A 22,358-nucleotide genomic window follows, 5' to 3' on the forward strand; every position below is an offset into this window, starting at 1 on the left:
GATAGCTGCGATGAGCCTGTTGACGACTCTTAACGACTGCAATAGGTCTAACAGGAAAAAGCAAGGGGTGAGAAGGTGAAAAATGGCTTTGTCATGTATAATGAGATAAGAATCCAATGTCTTTATTCAAACCAGGTCTCTCCATAGTTTTAAGTTTGGTGATAAGTTGCAATTCAGCAGCTTCTCTTTCCAGTCTATTTCTGAAATTCCTTTGTAATAGAACAGCTACTTTGAGATCTTGTATAGAATGTCCTGGGAGATTGAAGTGTTCTCCTACTGGTTTTTCTGTCTTGTGGTTCCTGATGTCGGATTTATGTCCATTTATTCTTTGGCGTAAGGTCTGGCCTGTTTGTCCAATATAGAGAGCTGAAGGACACTGTTGGCATTTTATGGCATACACAATGTTAGACGATGAGCAATTAAATAGTCCCGAGATGGTATGTGTGATGTTGTTGGGGCCAGTAATGGTGTTGTCCGGGTGTATGTGGCAGCAAAGTTGGCATCTGGGTTTATTGCAGGCTCTGGTGCCAGTGTCCGTGTTAAGTCTGGTTATAGTATTATTGTGGGTTAGGAGTTGTTTAAGATTGGGGGGCTGTCTGGAGGCAATGAAAGGTCTTCCTCCCAGAGCTTGAGAAAGAGAACTGTCATTGTCCAGGAGAGGTTGTAGATCTCTGATGATGCGTTGTACTGTTTTAACTTGGGAGCTGTATGTGATGACTAGAGGTCATACAGCTCCCATACAGCTCCCAAGTTAAAACAGTACAACGCATCATCAGAGATCTACAACCTCTCCTGGACAATGACAGTTCTCTTTCTCAAGCTCTGGGAGGAAGACCTTTCATTGCCTCCAGACAGCCCCCCAATCTTAAACAACTCCTAACCCACAATAATACTATAACCAGACTTAACACGGACACTGGCACCAGAGCCTGCAATAAACCCAGATGCCAACTTTGCTGCCACATACACCCGGACAACACCATTACTGGCCCCAACAACATCACACATACCATCTCGGGACTATTTAATTGCTCATCGTCTAACATTGTGTATGCCATAAAATGCCAACAGTGTCCTTCAGCTCTCTATATTGGACAAACAGGCCAGACCTTACGCCAAAGAATAAATGGACATAAATCCGACATCAGGAACCACAAGACAGAAAAACCAGTAGGAGAACACTTCAATCTCCCAGGACATTCTATACAAGATCTCAAAGTAGCTGTTCTATTACAAAGGAATTTCAGAAATAGACTGGAAAGAGAAGCTGCTGAATTGCAACTTATCACCAAACTTAAAACTATGGAGAGACCTGGTTTGAATAAAGACATTGGATTCTTATCTCATTATACATGACAAAGCCATTTTTCACCTTCTCACCCCTTGCTTTTTCCTGTTAGACCTATTGCAGTCGTTAAGAGTCGTCAACAGGCTCATCGCAGCTATCTGCCAATCACCCATTCCCACCACCCTTCTGAGTAATACCCCTCCCCACCTTCTCACTATATAGAAAGGTCCGGTGACTTCTGTTTCAGTGTATCTGAAGAAGTGTGCATGCACACGAAAGCTCATACCTAGAACTAACTCAGTTGGTCTTTAAGGTGCTACTGGAAGGAATTTTTTTATTTTGTTCTGAAATTTGAATGTTTACTTGTATTAAATTACTATGTACTTTTAACATGGGTTCCCTCCCCCCTCTGGCAGTAGCTCTCATGTGATTGGCTGACTGAGTCACATGAGACACGCATTCCATTCTGTTGTGACTGTTATTCCAGTAACTGTTGTTTTTAATTGCTCTCTGTCCAATCTCTCTCTCTCTCTCTCTCTCTCTGTCCTCTGTGTGTGTGGGGGGGGGGAGAGAATGGCTGCTGAGAGGCTTCTCTGGATACTGCTGAGGGCAGTGTTGTGTCAGTGTGATCTGTCTGAAGTGAAACATACAGAGGAAGATCCCTAAATGTTAATTATGAGAAACCTGTGCAGGAGCTCTCTGTAAGGAGCAGAGAAAATACTGCTGAGGTGAAAGTAAAAACTTCTTATAAGAAGCTGTAAGGCCTGAGTGAGGTAAAACTCTGGTGCAAGTATCACCACAGTTTTTATTTATAAGTCTAAGGAAGAAGTCTTCCATCTACAAGTGAGAACGTACCCATGTTTGAATAACTATATTGTTATCAGTTATATGTTTATGAAAGTAAAGTTTTTCTGAATACAAAGAGTCTGGACACTGTATAGTCTTTACAAAGAAGCTCTCAATCACCTAGAAAAATTACTTAGCTTTCTAGCTGAAAGCTACTCTGCTTCTTTGCATATCATCAAAATTTATTTTCCTATACATAACAGGCCTGACCCCCTCTTTGAATTTTTTTTGGGGGGACACTGCCTTGCCCCCCCTTCAGATGGTGCCTCCCCCCTACAATAGCTTTCAGTGGAGGCCCCCAAAGCACTGGGGTTTTAGTCAGTATTTGTTGTTTGCATGTGCTAGTTTTCACTTATTGACTCCATACTGGCCACATATAAAGCCTTTATGCAGAACGGCTTAGTTTGTCATGAACGATAAACCTTGGGTTTTCTTTATCCTTTCAACCAGCAGTCTTACCAGTTTTTCTTTTTCTTTCTGCACACAGCTGCAATATATTTACAAAACTCCAACAGGAGCCAGACATATGCACATGCATCACCTGTGCCTTACAGAAAATTGCTCTGTGGAAGTTTTGCTGCAGCATGATGTGTGTAATAGGTGAGCAGCCTCTGTCTTGCATCATTTTCTGTGCAAGCTTTCCTTTGACTTGATCCAGCAGGGCTCTTCTTAAGCACCGTGAGGAGATGCCAGGTTTGAGATCTGGGCAGGGCTGAACCTACACATGTAGTGTGGAGAGTTTGGGATAAGAAAACCAGAGAAGACTGATTTGATTCATCCTCCTGAATCACTTCCCACCCTACAGTCATTCAGAACCCCAGTGCTTTGGGGGCCTCCAGTAAAAGCTATTGTAGGGGGGAGGTGGGGGTTTGCACCTGTGATTGATCAACCTTCTTCTGACTCTCTCCCTTCCCAGACATCTCACTTGCATGTGTGAACCTGCCACCCCCCTCAGATTGATGTGTTCTCTTGGCCCTGCGAGGATGCAGGGGGAACGTAGATGAAATATATTGTTTTTCAGGTAGAATAGCTTCCAAAATGGTACATTTGCTTTCAAAGCGCTGTTTGGAATGCATATGAACCGCTGCCTCCAGCTACGAGAAACTAAGCCATTAAAGTTCAGATGGCAGTGGTTTCTGGGTTTGTTTTTTTCTTTCCCTTCCACCAAATGATTCAGTCTTTCCCTCGTTGCTCTGAGCAAGAAAGGAAGAGAAAGTGAAGGGAAGCTTAGGCTTTGCAGGTTCAGATTGCATTGCCCCCATTGGGATCTCTGCTGCAGGCTAAATCTGAGTGCTGTGTTCCATTTAATTGTGCCTACGAAAGTTATTCAAGCCTTGAAGATCCTGGGGGCAGGGGGGCTTTATTGTCTCTTTCCCCCATTATATCTCTTTCTGCAAACTTATTGAACAGAGTTGACACAGCTTGGTGTGGTGATGGAGAGGCAATGAATAGGAGCTGTGCATACTTGTTATCACTCAGAAGAGTAGCTTAGGAATGGGAGGGGGAGGGGCACCCTGGACAGCACTGGGGCTGCAGGGGACCCTAGTCACTGCCTCCCCTCCTGGTCGCCCTCCAGCAGGCCCAGTGCTGCCTGAAAAGCAGCGTGAGGCACACTGTGGAACAAGTGAGCCTTCAGGGCAGGATCCAGCAGGGGTGAAACTGGGCTTTCTGTCACCTGGGTCAAAAACCCAGTTTGGCACCCCACCCCCAGATGCATGTTTGTGTACATACAGTACATACATACACATACATACATACATACATACATACATATGAACACACACACACCACAACACATTTATTCGTAAAGGGCATAAAAAGCAGACAATGATTGGTCCTAGAACAATAGGATCCAAATTGCAGCAGTCTGATTGGTCCTAGAACAATGCAGCAGTATGATTGGTTGGGAGGAACCACCCAATCATGCTCCAGATTGAAGTGAATCCACAACTTGATTGGCTTACAGTAGAATTCCAGAATTAGCCAATCATGTGTAGCCCATTGTGTAAATAATGTATATAAAGCAGATACTTTGAGGGGACTTTCATTCATTCCTCCTCACCACTATGAGCTGAATAAAGAGCATGAAATCACTTTGCGACTCTGAGTATATTTCAACACCCATTCTGTGAGTTGCCTCTTTTCAATAGGAAGAAAAGCAGAGCAGCATGTTGAAAAATGTTTCCCTTTGTTTTTGGTTTTCTTTTGCAACATGGCATCCACTCCTTCACAGTGGCTCCCCCACAGTAACTCTTGGAAAGCCTGGAGGAGCAAGAGCTGCAGAGGTGGCGCGCAGGCAACACAGAAGCACGGTGCCAACTCTGCCCCTCCAAGTCCCCCTCCCCCTCCAAGGCTGGCTGGCAGCTCTTGGGTGGCACCTATTTCCTTCCTGGCCGCCAGCTGGCCTCTTCCCAAAAGTTTAGGTCTAACTTAGGGTTGCTCCTGGGAGGGAGGGCTGGCAAACCACACTGGAGCAGCTGGCAAACTCTGGAGCCAGGTGAGTGAGTGGAGGGGTGGGACAGAAGAACCCAAGAAGAAAAGTTATTTTGGAGAGAAAATGTGTCAGGATGCTGCCAGCAAATCTCGGCTGGTTGCCCAGGAATGTACAAAGACAAGGGAATTTTTCTTACTGTCCGCCTTTTATTCAGTATTTACAGAGAGAGGCAATAGAACCCAGCCTCTTAGATAATGGTGCTATCCCGAGTGAATTTACATCCTGCCGTCTCTCCCAATTCCTTGTTTGTGGAACGGGTGCTGCTATGTACCCTCTGCCTTTGAGATCTTTGCTCTCCTACTTTCAAGGCCTGCTGTGTTCTGGGAGGGGGGGTCTGGAATGCTTTCTAAAGACACTGTGTCCATCAGCTGTCACCCCCCAGGTGCTTCCTCCTCCTCCTCCTCTCCCACTATTTCCCAACTTCCCCCCTCATTTGTCTTTTATCTGTGACCTCCCTCAACCCCCTGTTGTAAATCTAAATTGTCTTCCTCTTGCCTGGAAGGGTCAAAGCTGGGGAGGCAGTCTTCATCATTCCTCCGCTTCCCAGTCCCTGACAAAATGCCAAACCACCTTCTCACCTGGTGGGGAGAGGGAAGCTGTCCTAAAACCAAATGCGGGAGGGATGCATTTGCTTGGGTGGCGCACCCCGTGCTGCTTGCCCCACCTACTTGGGATGCCCTCACCCCCATGGTGTAGTACACCTGCAAACCACACACCCCCACACACTTCACCAGGCACTGGTGGGGGTTGCTATGCTATTTACTTGGAATGGTGATTGAGGGGAGCAAAAATTACATGTTTGCTCTTAATTTGTACATGGAATTGTGAAGAGGGCAATAAATATGAGCTGCTGTATATGCTTGTTATCCACATGGAAAGGTGATCAAGGACAGCAAACTATTATTATTATTTGCACTTATTTATTGCTTTTTTAAAAAGTCTCAAAGCAACTTCCAATTCCATAAAAATACAAAAACAATTAAAAACCAGTTAGAAACCAGATACAGAAAAGGAACAGAAACACTATAAACTGAATTCCTAAAGTGCGCATCCAGCGATACTATAAAAAGGACAAATCCCACAAAATATTTTCTGTGCATGCTAAATTTGCACTTGGAATGGGAATTGATGGTAATAAATATGAAGTGTGCATGGTTGTTTTGCACATGGAGGTAACCGAGGACAATAAATATGAAGTGTGCATGGTTATTTCACACACAGAATGGTAACTGGGGGCAATAAATAATAGCAATTGCTCTAATAGTACCAATTTCCAGAGGAGCAGCCATATTAGTCTGTTGAAGTAAACAGACTATCAAATGTCTTATGGCAAAAGCCTTCATGTGGAAGGGCCATCACTCAGTGTTGAAGCATCTGCTCTGCATGCAGAAAGTTGCATCTTGAGTCCTCAGGAGAGAGAGAGAGAGAGAGAAACCGCTTCCTGAAACCCTGTAGACCTGCTGCCTCTCAGTGTAGACAATACAAAGCTAGATGGACCAAGGTCTGATTCAGTATAAGGCAGCTTCCTGTGCTCCTGTTGTCAGATGCAGGAAATAGAATACCCAGTCTGCTTGGCAGATAGCTGCAAGGCAGTCTTTACCTGAATGAGCTCAGATGAATGATGAAGGCCCTGCTCAAAGATCTGTAATATTGGTTGCCTCACACATGTGGAGCTCCCTCCCAACCACTGTGTGTTTGGCCCTTTCAATATGGCCTTTAAAAGCTCACCCATAGAATCATAGCATCATAGAGTCTGAAGGAACCCTGAGGATCATCTAGTACAGGCTTCCTCAACCTTGGCCCTCCAGATGTTTTGAGACTACAATTCCCATCATTCCTGACCACTGGTCCTGCTAGCTAGGGATCATGTGAGCTGTAGGCCAAAAACATCTGGAGGGCCAAGGTTGAGGAAGCCTGGTCTAGTACAACTTGCAGCCTTGGTGTTATCAGCACCACACTCTAATCAACTGAGCTATCCAGATGAGTATCCATCTCATACTGCTTCATCTTAATGGTCTTATTGTGGTGCTGATTTAATTATTTTATTGTGTTTTTTAGCTTATTTCAATGGTGCTGACCTATTACTGAAATATACTGCTTTTAAAACATCTCCTTCGGGAACAATGGGGCCATGACCTTCAAATTTGGAGGGGTCATTTATTTATTTATTGAGGAGTGGTGGATACTGCAATGCATACTTCCAGTCTTTTATTGTGCCCTAATCCAGAAGGCATCAGGGTGCCATGGCAGGATTAAAGCCTGCTGAATGAGAACCTCAGCTCTGGCAAGCTAGAAAGGTTGTCACGTGTTATTATTATTATTATTATTATTATTTTACTCTTCCCATTCAAAGTTGCAGGTTTCTGCAGTGGTTGGCCAAAGAAAAATAATGTGAGCACAGATTCCCAAGCCACTTTTGCAAATTTGAAACCGGAGGTGCTCACAGCTGGAGCAACCTCCTTGATGGTTAATAATTTTCCAGGGGCTGAAGTACCTCTGACACACAAATTACTATCTGTGCTTTGAACATGCAAAGCTGCATAGCCGGGGTAAGTGTTATTATTACTGCTGAAAGATTTATGCCCTGGCTAAATTGTAATATGGGTAACTGCATTCTATCTGCCTAAATTGCCCCTTGCGGTTACGATTGTATACAGTAGCTTTCATTACACACCTTGGCCTCTGTTCTTGAGGAGCTTTGCAATCAGCAGTGGTTGAAAAGCCAGATCATCCATCCCCACTGATGGCAGAAATCCAGGAGTGGATTATCATGTAGTTCAGGGCCAAACACGGTAGATAGCCCAGGAGTGGGGAGAAACAGGTACAGGTTACCAGATCCTGAAAATCCATTGTCATTAGCATAATACTGAAAGTAAAGGATATTTCCCAGTATGCATATAGAATGTCCAGACCTTGTAAGATAAACTAGAGCCAATCAAAAGCAATGGTAGAACAGAGTGAGAGAGAGAGGCGGTGGGGAGGGTTGTGTGTAGTGGTTGGAAATTAGGACTAGGACCTTGGGAGATTGGGTTTCAAATCCCCACTCAGCTATAGAGCTCACTTGGGCCAGTCACTCTTTCTCTGCCTGTCCTACCTTCCAGGGTTGTTGTGAGAATGAAATAATAATAATAATAATAATAATAATAATACCCTGCCCTTCCTGGTTCAAAAACTAGGCTCAGGGCAGCTAACAACAAATTTAAAACACTCAATTGTAAAAGCAGCATAAAATAATAAAAACATGAATAACAATAAAAATCAAAGTTCAGAAATCAGTTTAGGGGAATAAGCATTAGATAATCACCAGGCTGAATTAGACGTACTTGGGCCAGCGAGAAGGCCAGGGGAGAATTAGCTGTGGGGTCTCAGAGCGTGTAATCTTCATAAAAGGGGAGGGGGAGGGAAGAGAGGGGAATAAAAGATCGGGCTAAATTCAAATTGAAAGTCAGGTGGAATAACTCAGTCTTACAGGCCCTGTGGAAGGATGTTAAACCCTGCAGGGCCCTTGTCTCATGGGACAGAGCATTCCACCAGGTCGGAGCCATCACTGAAAAGGCCCTGGCCCTGGTGGAGGATAGTCTGACTTCCTTAGGGCCCGGGACCTCTAAACTTTGGTTATTCATAGACCTTAAGGTCCTCTGCGGGGCATACCAGGAGAGGCGGTCCTGTAAAGAACCATGCATGTCACCTACAGTTCATTGGAAGAAAGGTGGGATAGAAATGTAATAAAAGCAAGTAAAGTAACATTTTTGAACATTAAGGTTGTATTGGGCCGAGGGAGGGATGATGATTATAACACATTGAAGCCAAAACAAGGCCAACAGGCAGGAACAGGAATACAGGTGAACACTCATTACAAGGGGGCAGGGGGCAGAGAGAGCTTGTAAAGGAAACTCTAGGGCAGAGGTGGGGAACCTTAGTTTCTGGGGGCAGATGTGGCCAGCCTTCTCAAGACACACTCCTTGCCAGCCTTGATTCACATCTCCCTTGACTTCTTTTGCCTGGTTCAGTGTTCCAAATCCAGATGGTACTTGTCCACAACTATTCACTTGGTTGAGCGAGTGACTGTGGACCTGAACTTGCCTGAGTGCTTTTTAGACAGTGGGAACCCCATTTACTTTGTCCTGGGGTTTGTTTCTGTTTTTATTCTTGTGGTGCTTTAGCGTGTTCAATTTTATGTTTGCATTGCATTTTTTAAAGACATTTTACGGTAATAGCGTTTTGTAGGTTGTCCAGAGGATTTATTGTTAAAGGGATGGCAGATGAATAAATAAAGCCAAGCTTCTCACACAGAAATACTGTAGTCTGCAATGCTTAAGCAGTGCAACCACACCTTCTAACCAATCGAATGAGTCAACCCAACTTTCTAACACAGTTCGCTTTTGTTTGGGTGGCAAAGTCACTGAGTTCTGTAACCGGGGGCTGGTGAAGGGGAGAAAGAAATAGATTTACTGAAGAAGGGGTATGCTAAAAAAATGATAAGTAAAGAGATCTATTAAAGGGTAGGTAGAGGCAGAGAACAGTGTGTTTATTTCTGTGGCACTACTGCACTTTCTCGCTCTTCTTTCTCTCCCCCCCCCACTCCATTTAGTGTTCTGGACAAACTATTCCCCCCTCCACAGTCAATTCAGCATTTTTCAGGAAACAAAATGTGACCTCTCTTAACTCCCAGGCACTTGTTATTTCATACCTTCCTGCCAGGCTGGATCCTAATCAACCAGAAAAACTCAAAATGACAAACAAACAGGAGACAGCTTTGCTATCCGAGGTTCATTAGCTCCCGGCGACCTTTTAAATTTCCAAGAAATGCACAAAAAGAAGAAAAGGGGGGGACACACACACAGTGGGGAGGTCTTTAAGTCATTGTGTTCCTTCCTCCATCCTTGCCTCTCCACAGATTGCACACATTTTCTATGTGCCTTGTAATGAGTCGTGTGTCTCTGCGGTATTCTCAGGGCCTGCACTTAGCCAAGCAAACGCAGAGAGGAGCTCTGGACCAGAGGCAGCTCTGTTAAGGGATGACAGGCAATATATTTGCAATCTCTCAAGGTCATTCATCTCCCCAAGGTTATTGCTGGTTTTGTGCAAGTGTGTGTTTGGCTGGGAATGAAGGCAAAGATTAACGGGTAAGTTTGCCACACCATAGCATACATGCCAGCAGCTAGTAGAAGCCCCCCGCCCCCCAGCAAAGTATGGGAGGAAGACTGTGACTGCATGGCATCCATGGCCTCTGTTTGTGTCAAATATTAGATTGTAAGCTCTTTGGGGCAGAACTTATCATCTTGCACACTATGAAATACCTTGAATATTGATTTGCTACTGTGTAATATTAGAAGATGATAGTGATGCATTGCAGGCCTCCCTGCCCCCTAAAAGATGAGCACCATAGAAAATACTGCCATCATACCAAGGTGTGATCCAAATTAACAAGTAAAAGCCTGGGTGAATCCTTGTGGTTGAAAACTGACAGTGAAGGCACCAGGCATGTTTCCCTGGGGAGAGCATTCCACATAACTGAATCCAGGGAGATGACAACCCACATAGCCTTCCAAGACTGCGCAGCAAAAATGATTTTTTAAACCAGTGCAGATGTTATAGCTTTGGTACCAAGGCAGCTTTCCCCACCTCATTCTCCTCACCTCTGCTCTCCTTAACATCTGGCCTGATGGAATGTTCTGGTGGACTCACAGATTTGCTCACTCTCTTGTGACATGGATGGTCAATTATAATATATGGACTTAGTGGATTTTTCAAAATATCAAATGTAATTATCCTTAGCATTGCATGCTAATGCAACCTCCCTCTTCCTCTGCTTATCTTAGATGACGAGGTGGGTTTCTCTCTGGGAAATGGTTATTTATTTGCTATGCAGAGGATTGTCTTAAAGCACCCCAGGAGATGACATCATAATCCCTGCTGTGGAATAATCAGTAGTACTTCACCCCAACTGACCCTGCTGCACTCCATCACTTGGGAGCTTTGTCATGCAAAGCAATATGCTTTGTTAGTGAGCCATAGCCCATCCCCAGACATACTCTATGATTCCATGATTCTATGAGAGCAGGCTCACTAGAACCTACATTTAACAACCGGTAGGGACGCGGGTGGTGCTGTGGGTTAAACCACAGAGCCTAGGACTTGTCGATAAGAAGGTCGGTGGTTCGAATCCCCGTGACAGGGTGAGCTCCTGTTGCTCAGTCCCTGCTCCTGCCCACCTAGCAGTTCGAAAGCACATCAAGTGCAAGTAGATAAATAGGTGTTGCTCTGGCAGGAAGGTAAACGGCGTTTTTGTGCGCTGCTCTGGTTTGCCAGAAGTGGCTTAGTCATGCTGGCCACATGACCCAGAAGCTGTATGCCAGCTCCCTCGGCCAATAAAGCGAGATGAGCGCCACATCTAGCATCTTGTTCTCAAAGTGGCCAACTAGTTCCTTCTGGGATGCCTGCATGAAACATTTCCACTGCAGTTGCAACACAGATTTGTATAATGGCATTACGCTATTGGCAGTTTTATTTCCAGCCCCTTTCCTAATAATCCCTATAATGGAATTTGTCCTTTTCACAGCTGCGGGGTTCACATTTTCATTCAGTTAGCCACCATCACCCCAAGGTCTTGTTCCTGATCATTCACAGCCAGTTCATAGAATCATAGAATCTTAGAGTTGGAAGGGACTTCCTGCAATGCAGTAATCTCAGCTAAAGCATCCATGCCAGATGGCCATCGAACCTCTGCTTCAAAACTTCCAAAGAAGGAGAGTCCACCGCCTCTTGTGGGGGGTCTGTTCCACTACCAAACAGGTCTTTACATTTACATTTCCAACATTTTACATTTCCAACATTTATTATCAGACGAATGGTATATTTTGGCAAGTTTAACTGGAGTCATGTACCATCTATATATCATTTTCATTACATTTTCCTTCAGAGCATTACATGCAGTGAAGTTCAGTCCAGTGGTCCACAACCTTTCCCAATCCTCAAACATAATGTTATGCCCAATGTCCTGCGCCCACTTTATCATAGCCGATTTAACCATTTCGTCTTGTGTATTCCATTTTAACAGCAAGTTATACATTCTAGATAGTACCTTAGTCTTTGGTTCTAACAATTCTGTTTCTAACTTCGATTTCTCCACCTGGAACCCTAACTTTTTGTCATTTTTAAAAACTTCTTTAATCTGAGCATAATGTAACCAGTCTCGCACCTTATCCTTCATTTTCTCCAAAGTCTGCAATTTCCAATTGTCTCCATCTTTTTCTAATATTTCCCAATATTTTGGCCATTTGGCCTCCATATTGGGTCTTTTTCGGGCCTTAGCTTCCAGAGGTGAAAGCCACCTTGGAGTTTTATTTTCCAATAAGTCTTTATATTTTGTCCAAACGTTAAACACTGCTTTCCTGACAATATGGTTCTTAAAGGCCTTATTGATCTTAACTTTGTCATACCATAAGTATGCATGCCAACCAAAAGCATTGTTAAAACCTTCCAGGTCCAGTACGTCAGTGTCTTCGAGAAGTAGCCAGTCTTTTAGCCAGCAGAAAGCTGCGGCTTCATAGTACAACTTTAAGTCTGGCAGGGCAAAGCCCCCTCTTTCTTTCGCGTCTGTTAATATCTTAAACTTAATTCTGGGCTTTTTGCCCTGCCAGACAAATTTAGATATATCTTTCTGCCACTTCCGGAAGCACTCCGTTTTGTCCACAATCTGTAGTGTTTGAAACAAAAATAACATTTTTGGCAATACATTCATCTTAATAGCAGCAATTCGGCCTAACAAAGAAAGCTTCAGTTTTGTCCAACTATCCAAGTCTCTCTTAATTTCAGACCAACATTTTTCATAGTTATCCTTAAATAGACTCAGATTTTTTGCTGTTATGTTTACCCCTAGGTACTTTACCTTTTTAACCATAGTTAGTTCTGTTTCTCTCTGAAACCGTTCTGACTCTGTATCTGTCAAATTTTTTCCCAGCACCTTGGTTTTCTGTTTGTTTAATTTAAATCCCGCCACCCGACCAAAGTCCTGAATCAATTGTAATACTCTTTTCGTACTAGATTCTGGCTCCTGCAGGGTCAAAACTAGGTTATCTGCAAAAGCTTTAAGTTTGTATTGTTTCGCTCCGACCTGAATCCCTTCCACCAACCGGTCCCCTCTGATCATGTTCAAGAGCACCTCCAGAACCGAGATAAATAACAGAGGGAAGATCGGGCAGCCTTGTCGTGTTCCTTTTTCAATTTTGAACTCTTCTGTAACCACATTGTTAACTATCAATTTGGCCTTTTGTTCTGAATATATTGCATCAATCCCATTCTCAAACCCCCGTCCCACTCCCATTTCTTTTAAATTTCCCTTCATAAATTTCCAAGAGATATTATCAAAGGCCTTCTCCGCATCTATAAAAATTAGCACTGCTTTTGTATTTATATCTGTTTGCAAAAGTTCCAAAATGTCAATAATGTTCCTTGTATTAGCAAACATGTGTCTACCTGGGAGAAAGCCTGCTTGGTCTTTATGAATTACCTCGTTTAAAACTCTTTTAAATCTACTTGCCAAAACATCTGCAAATATTTTGTAATCCACATTTAAAAAGGAAATGGGACGATAGTTCTTGAGTTGTGTCTTTTCAGTTTCCAGTTTTGGTATCAATGTGATAAAGGCTTCCTTCCACGATTCCGGCGCCCTCTTCCCCTCCATAATTTCGTTATAGACCTCCATCATTGGTTGGATCAAGTAGTCTTTTAATATCTTATAATACTTGGAAGTCAAGCCGTCTGGCCCTGGAGATTTGCCCAGTTGCATGTTCTGAATGGCTTGTTCAATCTCTTGTTGTGTTATTTTGTTGTTCAGGATTAATCTTTTTTTTGTGACAACTTTGTTGGTCCATTTCTTTCCAAAAATTGTTTAATCTCAACCTCGTCTTGCGGCCCTTGAGTATATAATTTTTTGAAGTATCTCTGGAAGCACTTTCTAATTTCCATGGGGTTCTGAATATTTCTTCCTTCGATTTCTAGATTTGTAACTGTATTTAATTTTTGTCTCTTCTTCAACTGCCATGCAAGCAGTTTCCCACATTTATTCGCCGATTCAAAAGTTTTTTGTTTCATTAATTTAATCTTCCACTCTATTTCCTGGTTTATCAATTTAGAATATTGTGCTTGGTAGAGTTTAATTTCTCTCAGAATCGGCTGTGACTTCAGATTTGATCTTAACTTCTTCTCCAGTTCTTTGATTTTCTGCAAGATCTTATCTTTCCTTTCATTTTGTGTCCTTTTCTTTACAGCGTTCTGTTGTATCAAGAACCCCCTCATCACAGCTTTGCTTGCGTCCCAGATAGTTCTTTTTTCCACCGTAGTGTTCATATTTATCTCGAAGTAATCCTTCAAAGTTTTTTGGGCCTTCTTAATAATCTCCTGGTCTCTAAACAAGTTGTCATTCATCTTCCATCTAAAGGAACCGGTTGGCAATAGTGTCATGTCCATCTTCAGCGCATTATGGTCGGAGCAGGTCTTTGGGCAGATTTCCACTTTTCTAACCTTGGGTGCCAGACCTCTAGTTATCCATATTTGGTCGATTCTTGTCCAAGTCAGCTGGGCTTCAGAGAAGAATGTTCCCTCTCTTCCCAGGGGGTTCTTGGTTCTCCAAATGTCAATCCAGTCCATATTGTCTGTCATTTCAAAAAAAGTCTTTGGTAGTCTGCCGTCTTTTGTAACATTTTGGTTTTGTGACTTATCCATGTTAGTCGATACGACCCCATTCATATCTCCCATCATAATGATGTTGTTGTAGTCCAGTTAGTCCAGCATAGTCTCATGCAACTTCTTATAAAATTCCGATTTCCCGTCATTTGGTGCATAAATTCCTAGTATCAGAATCTTTTCTCCTTGATGTTGTATCTCAATTGCTAAAATTCTTCCATGTTCATCTTTGAATAAAAATTTAGGTGACAGGCTCTCTTTTGCATATATCACCACCCCTCGCTTCTTTACTCTGTCCGAAGATATAAATTCTTGGCCAAGTCTTTTGTTTATTAACACCTTTCTATGGAGCCTAGTCACATGTGTTTCTTGTAAACAAATAATGTCCAATTGTTCTTTTTTTAATATATGAAAAATTTTCCTCCTTTTTTCCAGGATGTTACAACCATTAATGTTCCAACTCAAAAGTTGCAGAGACATCCTGAATAAATCTGGTTATTTTTCGGGGGGTGGTACCTTATTCACTGGGTCTTCAAGATCCAAGGGTGCAGGTACCTCTGGTGTTTCAGGCCCTGGAAGTAACTCAGTTCCTTTGTGAAGGTCCTCTCCGTATGCGTTCAGAAATTTATCTCTATCTTCCAATGTTCTGATTTTAATCTTCTTCCCTCTAAAGGTGAAAGATAATCCTTGGGGGAATTCCCACCTAAAGATGATTGAGTTGTTCCTTAGCAATCTTGTCAGCTCCAAATAGTTAGATCTGAGATCCAACAGTTGTTTAGGAATGTCCTTGTAAATCTCAATTCTTTTGTCCGAAATGTCCAGTGACTTTCCGTAGTGTAGGCCCAGAATCTTGTCCCTTTCCTCCTTTGACCTCAATATGATCAAACAGTCTCTGGGCTTCAATTTAAAAAACATATAGCATACCATTTCATTAGTCTATCTTTCATTCCCTTATTTCATCAACTTCCTCTCACCTCCCTTTTTGTATTCCACTTCTGTTACTTGTTTCAGCAAATCCTTTCCATCTTTCTCTATTTTTATCATTATGAATGTCTTAACATGTTTTTAACCTTATTTTCCATTAATACTAAAATACTTATTTATACTTAACTCCTTATAGCATTTCTGCTAAAGCCATAAAGTTTCATTCCAACAATTTTCAAACACTCATTAATTTTACAATATTTCTATGTACAAACTTTAGACTTTCCCAATCTTCTACCACCATCTCTTCTCCCTGGTCTCGGATTCTGCCAATCATTTCCGTCCATTCCATATAGTTCATCAACCTGGAGATCTTCTGTCCGAGGCTCTTAAATCTTTTCCAAGTCCCTTCTGCAATTCTTCTTCATATTCTTTGATGCTGAAAATGCTGAAGAGCAAGTCTCGGGGAGGCCCCAACCCAGCCATGCCCCCATTCCCTCTCAACAGGCCAGCCAACTCTCCACAGCTAGAACCAAGGTCCATGCAACTTCCGGGTTGGCGCCTCCAGGCAATGGCGGAGTTCCTCCGATCGGGAGGAATTTGCTCCGTAGAAATTAGGGTCTGACTGCCACGGCGAAGGCGGAGACCCGTTGAAATCACAGGCAGGAGAAGCTTGTGAACTTGGGATTCGGCTGGCACCTTTTGCGCCTCCCCTACTCACGGGGAAACCCTGATTTGGGGATCTGGAGCGAAGTGGGGTGAGCGGCGCGGTGCTTTGAATCGACTGCTTCTTTCACGGAGTGAAGCCGCATCGCTGTTGCCGGAGAGCGCTGACTTTTTCCTTTGGACAATTTGACTTTAAACAACTACCCGTGAGTAGAACGGAAAATTGGATCTTTAAATTCATTAATTTGGCATCGAAGCAGGAAGGTTTTAAACAGGAAGTCTGCCTTCCTCTTTTGTAAATAGATTGAAGCAAAGACGTTGCAAGTTAAAGCCTTGGAAAGTATTTTGTAAAGGATTAAATTTCCATCGGTTAAAACTGTTAAAAACCACCCTTGGAAGCAGGAGAAGAGGGGGAAATTTTGGACTTAGTGAGCCTGCAGGAGAGAGTGAAAAATTAAATTACCACTGCTCTGAACCTGGAAAAGGGCTGGCAGCAGAACTAACATTTTGGGAGAGTTCATTGACTGTGAATGGATGGCATGTTGACAGATGGCTAAATAAGAGAAATATATTGTTTCCATTGTCCTCTTCTGCGTTCAAAAAGGAGGAAAAGTAATTGAAAATTGAAACTAACTTTATATTTTAAAATGCGCATGAAAGGATCGATACAAGTGGAGACTGTTTCCCTCTAGAGGGAGCGTTTGAAACTGTTATAAGAGTGGGTTTTTTCCAGCTGCAAGATAAGAGCTGTGAGAATCAGAGATTGACCTTGGACTTTAAGAATGTTGACAGAAGGAGCTTTAGTGACTGTTTTATGTAAGATAAGCTACTCGCTGGAACAGCTTCATAAAAATACGGATGTTATGAATTCCAAACTTAAGAACTTGGAACAAAAAGTGATAAATTTGGGACAAAAAGTGACTATTAATACAGAAATTGCTCAGGATTTGATACAGGAAACTACCTTGACAGGACAAACTGGGGAGAAGAAGAAGAAAGTTGTGGTTGTTGAACCTAAAGTAATACAAGTGGAAGCCCCAGCCTTTCAGAGGCAAATCGAGGACTATAAGTGGAGGCCTCTTATGAATGAATATAGAAAAAGTCAGAATTTGAAGATTGGAGCCCTGCCTGCACTGGAGAAGGAAGGTTGGATAGACTCTTTCATGCAGGGATTTATTGACTTTTGGGTTCTGAATCTGGGTCAGGAGGTGATTAGAGTTGTGGAGGTCTTTGGATCTGGAGGAGTCTTGAAACCTATTCGTCACTTTTTTCCAGGATGACGAGGAACCATTAATGAGTACTCTTTGGGTTCAGTCAGTCAACCAGCTACAAATCCACCTAACAGTTACCTCGTCCAATCCACATTTTACCAGCCTCCTCACAATAATATTATGGGGGACTTTGTCAAAAGCCTTACTGAAATCAAGATACACTATGTTCACAGCATTTCCCTGATCCACCAAGTTTGTAATTCCATTAAATAAAGAAATCAGATTGGTATGGCATGACTTATTTTTGAGAAACCCATGCTGGGTCTTCATAATCACAGCATCCTTTTCTAAATTCTTACAGACCCACTGTTGAAATATCTGTTCTAGAACCCTCCCTGGTATCATTGTCAGCTCACCAGTCAATCCCTGAGTCTTCCTTTTTTTCCTTTCTGAAGATGGGGACAACATTTGCCCACCTCCAGTCTGTAGGGACCTCACCTATTCTCCAAGATTTCTCAAAGATGATAGACAAAGGCTTTGAGATTACATCTGCAGGCTCCTTTAGTACTCTTGGATGCAGCTCATGAGGCTATCACCAGGTTTAACATCACTTTCCTTTTGGGTGAAGACAGAAAACCAAAGACTGAAACCTCGCAAAGTTTTCTGATGCTTTGAAGGAAGCAACATTGCTCTCCTTTACCATTAAACAAAGATTGAAGATGTTCTGAAGATTGATTTATATGACACTTGAGCATGGATGTCCCATTATCTTGTGACCTCACCAAACTCAATGCGAAATACATCAGTGGAACCTTTTCCAAAACCCATTTCAGCCCCCCTCTTCATAGCAATTAGACTTGCCTTACAATGTGAATTACTGATTACGTTCTGTTTTAGAGTCATTTCATTATTGGAAAGAATGGCTTTGAAATTCAGTTGTGTTGCAGACAGCCTTGCTGTCAGTTTCATTTTAGCAGAGCCACATATCTTACCCACCCAGCTCCTCTGCCACTGGCTACATGAACTAGGAGGGAAAAGAATGGGGGAAGGACCACAACTCAGTGCAGAAAAAGGGAACATATTGTAGCTCAAGGGTAACACACCTGCTATGCATACAGAAGTCCCCAGGTTCAATCCTAGACTGGAAAGGACCACTGCATGTAACCTTGGAGGGTAAAAGCCAGGCAGTGCATTCACCAGCCCTCCTGCAACCAAATGGCTTGGACTATAATTCCCATCATCCCTGACCACTGACTGTGCTGGCTGGGCTGATGGGAATTGGAGTCCAAAACACACTGAAGGCACCAGGTTGGGGAAGACTACTGCACAAGCTGCACCAATAGTCAGAGCTGGTATGAGGCAGTTTCCTATGTTCTTATTTATTCATTTTATTTATATACGATCTTTTCCTCCAAGGAGCTTGACGTGGTGCACATGAGTCTCATCTCCCCATTTTAACCTCACAGAAACTCTGTGAGGCAAGGTAGCTTGAGAGTGGCAGACCCTCCTAGTGTCCCTATTTTCTAGGGACAGTCCCAGATTTACAGAAACTGTCCCTGTTTCTGATTTGATCCCAGAATGTCCCACTTTTCCTTAAGACGTCCCTATTTTCACCAGATAAATGTTGAAGAGTATGGAGTTATGCGATCCCCAAGCCAAGAAGATAAGTAACTATACAACCTTTAGAAGACATCTGAAGGCAGTCTGCATAGGCAAGCTTTTAAATGTTTAATGTTGTGTGTGTGTGTGTGTGTGTGTGTGTGTGTGTGTGTGTTGGAAGCCTGCCAGAGTAGCTGGGGCAACCCAGTCAGATGGGTGGGGTATAAATAATAAAATTATTATTATCATTATTATAGAATAGGACATCCCTATTTTCATCAGAGAAATGTTGGGGGTTATGCAGTGGGTGTTACTCAAGGTCGCCCAGTGAGCTTCATGGCTGAGTTGGGATTCAAACCCTGGTCTCCAAACACACTAACACTTACACTTCACTGGCTCTCACCTAGGTATGGAAAAAGGCACAACCATACATACATAAGAGAAGTAAGTCTGATCTTTCTACTAGGCAGTCTACCGGTAGTTTACATTTCTGCATAGACTAGGAAAATAAATTCTCTTACCAGGGAATGGTTAAGGTAAAAGGTAATGGTAAAGGGACCCCCTGACCATTAAGTCCAGTCGCGGACAACTCTGGGGTTGCGGCGCTCATCTCGCTTTACTGGCCGAGGGAGCCAGCGTACAGCTTCGGGTCATGTGGCCAGCATGACTAAGCCGCTTCTGGCAAACCAGAGCAGCGCATAGAAAAGTCGTTTACCTTCCCACCAGAGCAGTACCTATTAATCTACTTGCACTGGCATGCTTTCGAACTGCTAGGTTGGCAGGAGCAGGTACTGAGCAACTGGAGCTTACCCCATCACGGGGATTCGAACCGCCAACCTTCTGATCGGCAAGCCCTTCTGTGGTTGAGGTACATATGTCTAACTTTGCATGCAGGCAGCAGGGCAGACAAGCTCTTGGATCTTCTATATCATGGGTGACACAGTATGTATCTTCTACATCTCTCCACCTCCTATCATCCTTGAACATTTGGAGGAAGGGCTGTTGCCCAGCAGTGGAGCATTTGTTTTGCATGCAGAGCATCTCAAGAGCCACTAACAGTTAGTGTAAATGATACTGAGCTAGATGGACCAATGATCTGACTCACTATGAAGCAGCTTCCTATGTTCCATTGGCCATGGTGAATGGGGCAGGTGCAGGCATGCCAGCTTGAATAAATTATGGGGAGGCAGGTAGGCCCCACCCCACAGAATTGATCAAATGACATGGCGCACACACACCATTTGAATGGCAATGACCATCAGCTTGGGGTGGGGGTGGGCCCCTCAAATATTTTATTTCTGGGGAAGACCCCTTGGCCCCTATGAGTTGGCTCATATGGGTAGGTGGGAGTTGAAGTACAGCACCTAGACAGCCACAGTTTCCCCATCCCATTCTACGGTATATATTTTGACTGCAACAGTAGGGTCCCTATGCAACACAGCACAGTAGATAGCCAGTAAAATGAGCTGCAGGAAAATAGGAGAATGTTACTTTCCCTGTGCTGGGATGTCAGAACAGTGGGCGGACTTTTACTGGACATAACTTCAATTTGCACATGCAATTTTGTGCTGCCAGAAAGCACCTTTGATGCTCTCTCAGTGTGAATGTGTGAATGTGTGAACAAGTTTGCTGTTTTAAATGTACTGGGGTTTTTAATCAATTGAGGATCCATGTAAGAAGGAGAGTTTACAACTGCATTTTGAACTTCCTCCTCCTTCTTTTTTGTCACTGTTGAACAAATGCATTCTATCTGAAGTGCATTTTCAGACTTCAGGCCCTCCCCCCCCCCCGTCTAAAGTTCTACACATTTGGGAATAGCTCCTTTCCCTGATTTTAGCCTCTCTTCACTGTTCAGAAATGTTTCTGTAATCACTGTTTAAACAAGTATGGCCCAGTCACAAAGGCAGGAAACCTTTGCCCAAGTACGATCACTGTCACTGATCCTTGGATCAGAGTGGGCAGCTTCCAAACCTTGCAGGGGGCCAGCAAACTAGTTTCCAAGGACCCTGCACTCCGTGGAACAGTGTGCCAGTAAAGGCAGCATGCCCAGCATGAACTGCTTGAGAAAGGAGGGTGTACTAGGCTCCACTGCTGCCCTACCTGACTGACAGTGGGTCTCCAGGGTTTCGGGCACAGATTCTTTCCCATCCCTACTTGGAGATACCAGGGATTGAACCTGATGCTCTACCACTGAGCATGAGGCCCATTGAGAGACACCCCTCCCCACAGACAATTATCAGATATCAGACGTTTCTACATAAAACAGATGCTCTACCACCTAGGAATGACTCCTAGAGCCTCAAAGAAAATGCACATTGGGTTTCCACCTTATCCTGAATATAGCTCAGACATGAGACCCTCCCTAGGGTTGTCCAGCTCCAGCCACTAAGCTCCTTCCATTCCTCCTCATGATCTGACCATCTCCTTCATGACATTTCCATGGGACACACAACATGGATGCTTCGGATATTTAAGGGATTCCTTCTCCACCCAGCCATCTGCCCTACCCACCCCACTTGGTGCTTTTGCACAGTGGCTCCCTGTTCATATTACTCCATCCTAGAGCTGTTGATGCCTGCAGAGTTGGGAGCATGGGAAAATCCCACCCCCCATCTCTGCTTTCCCTTCTCAAACCATTCCTTGTCTGAATAAAGCAGAAAATTAGCAAGGAATGCTCCAGCCATCGCTGAGATATAATTCATTCCTACCACTGTCCATATGTCAGGTTTGATTTTAATTTCAGATAAAGTCACTGCTCGATTAGAGGACTATCATCTTCAGAGAAAGGGCCATCCCTTCCTTACTTGTAGCAGTGAGCTGCTGGAGCAATGTGTCTTTCTTTCCCTTCTGTACACACTTGACTTTTATGCCTTTTAATGACTTTTATGGTCCACCCACCATGTTGATACCTCAACAACATGGAAAGAAGCACTCTCCATCCTCTCCTACCCTTAGCTCATCCTGTGATTAATTCCACAAATGCATTGGGCATTAAGAAGTACATGTATAAACTCTGCCCCTTAATGCTATGTATTATAATAATAAAAAAGGAAAAAGGCTTTTTGTGTGCGTGTGTCTTTCATAAAAACAGGGATGCGGGGCAATTTTTAGCCCAGGGGGTACATTTACTGATGGGAAGGTTTTCCAGGGGCCGTATGCCAGTAATGAATGTAGCAAGATGCAAAAGCAGTTGGAGCAATGGATGTGACTGCTATTTTTGCACAGTAGGCTGCATTCCAGCCATGCAAAACCAGAGGTCTCTGCATGCAGTCACAATCACACCTGTCCATCCTCCAGGCAAGCAGGTGACAGTTCAATAATTTATTCCAGCCAGGGGAAATCAAGGTGTGGCCTGAGAAGAGTTTTTGTGGTCTGGCTAAAGACTCATAGAATTGTAGAATTGGAGGGGACCCCAGGGTCATCTAGCCCAACCCCCAGCAATGCAGGAATCTTGCCCAGAGCTCTCTCTGGGTGCTCAAAACACCAAACCTCTGGTTAACAGCCAGACACACAGACCCATTGTGCCACTGGAGCTCCTAGCCTGGGCCTGGGCAGCTGGATTTGGTCCCTGGGCCTGAAGTTCTCAATCCCTTCACTAAAAAACTCCCACAATTTCAAGGTAGCTAACAGTGTTTTTTAAAAA

The 22,358-nt window shown here is 43.5% G+C and overlaps 1 long non-coding RNA gene across 1 annotated transcript; it reads left to right on the plus strand.

Annotated features, from left to right (window-relative positions):
- The first annotated feature begins 1,863 nt into the window (after positions 1-1,863).
- On the plus strand, positions 1,864-17,644 carry LOC309333888. Its single transcript, XR_014152758.1, has 3 exons — positions 1,864-2,131; positions 2,622-2,734; positions 17,572-17,644. It is a non-coding gene; the product is annotated as an uncharacterized lncRNA (long non-coding RNA).
- Positions 17,645-22,358: the final 4,714 nt, after the last annotated feature.

This window comes from Podarcis erhardii (assembly GCF_964252035.2).
Source record: "Podarcis erhardii genome assembly, chromosome: Z".
Taxonomy (NCBI): Eukaryota; Metazoa; Chordata; class Lepidosauria; order Squamata; family Lacertidae; genus Podarcis; species Podarcis erhardii.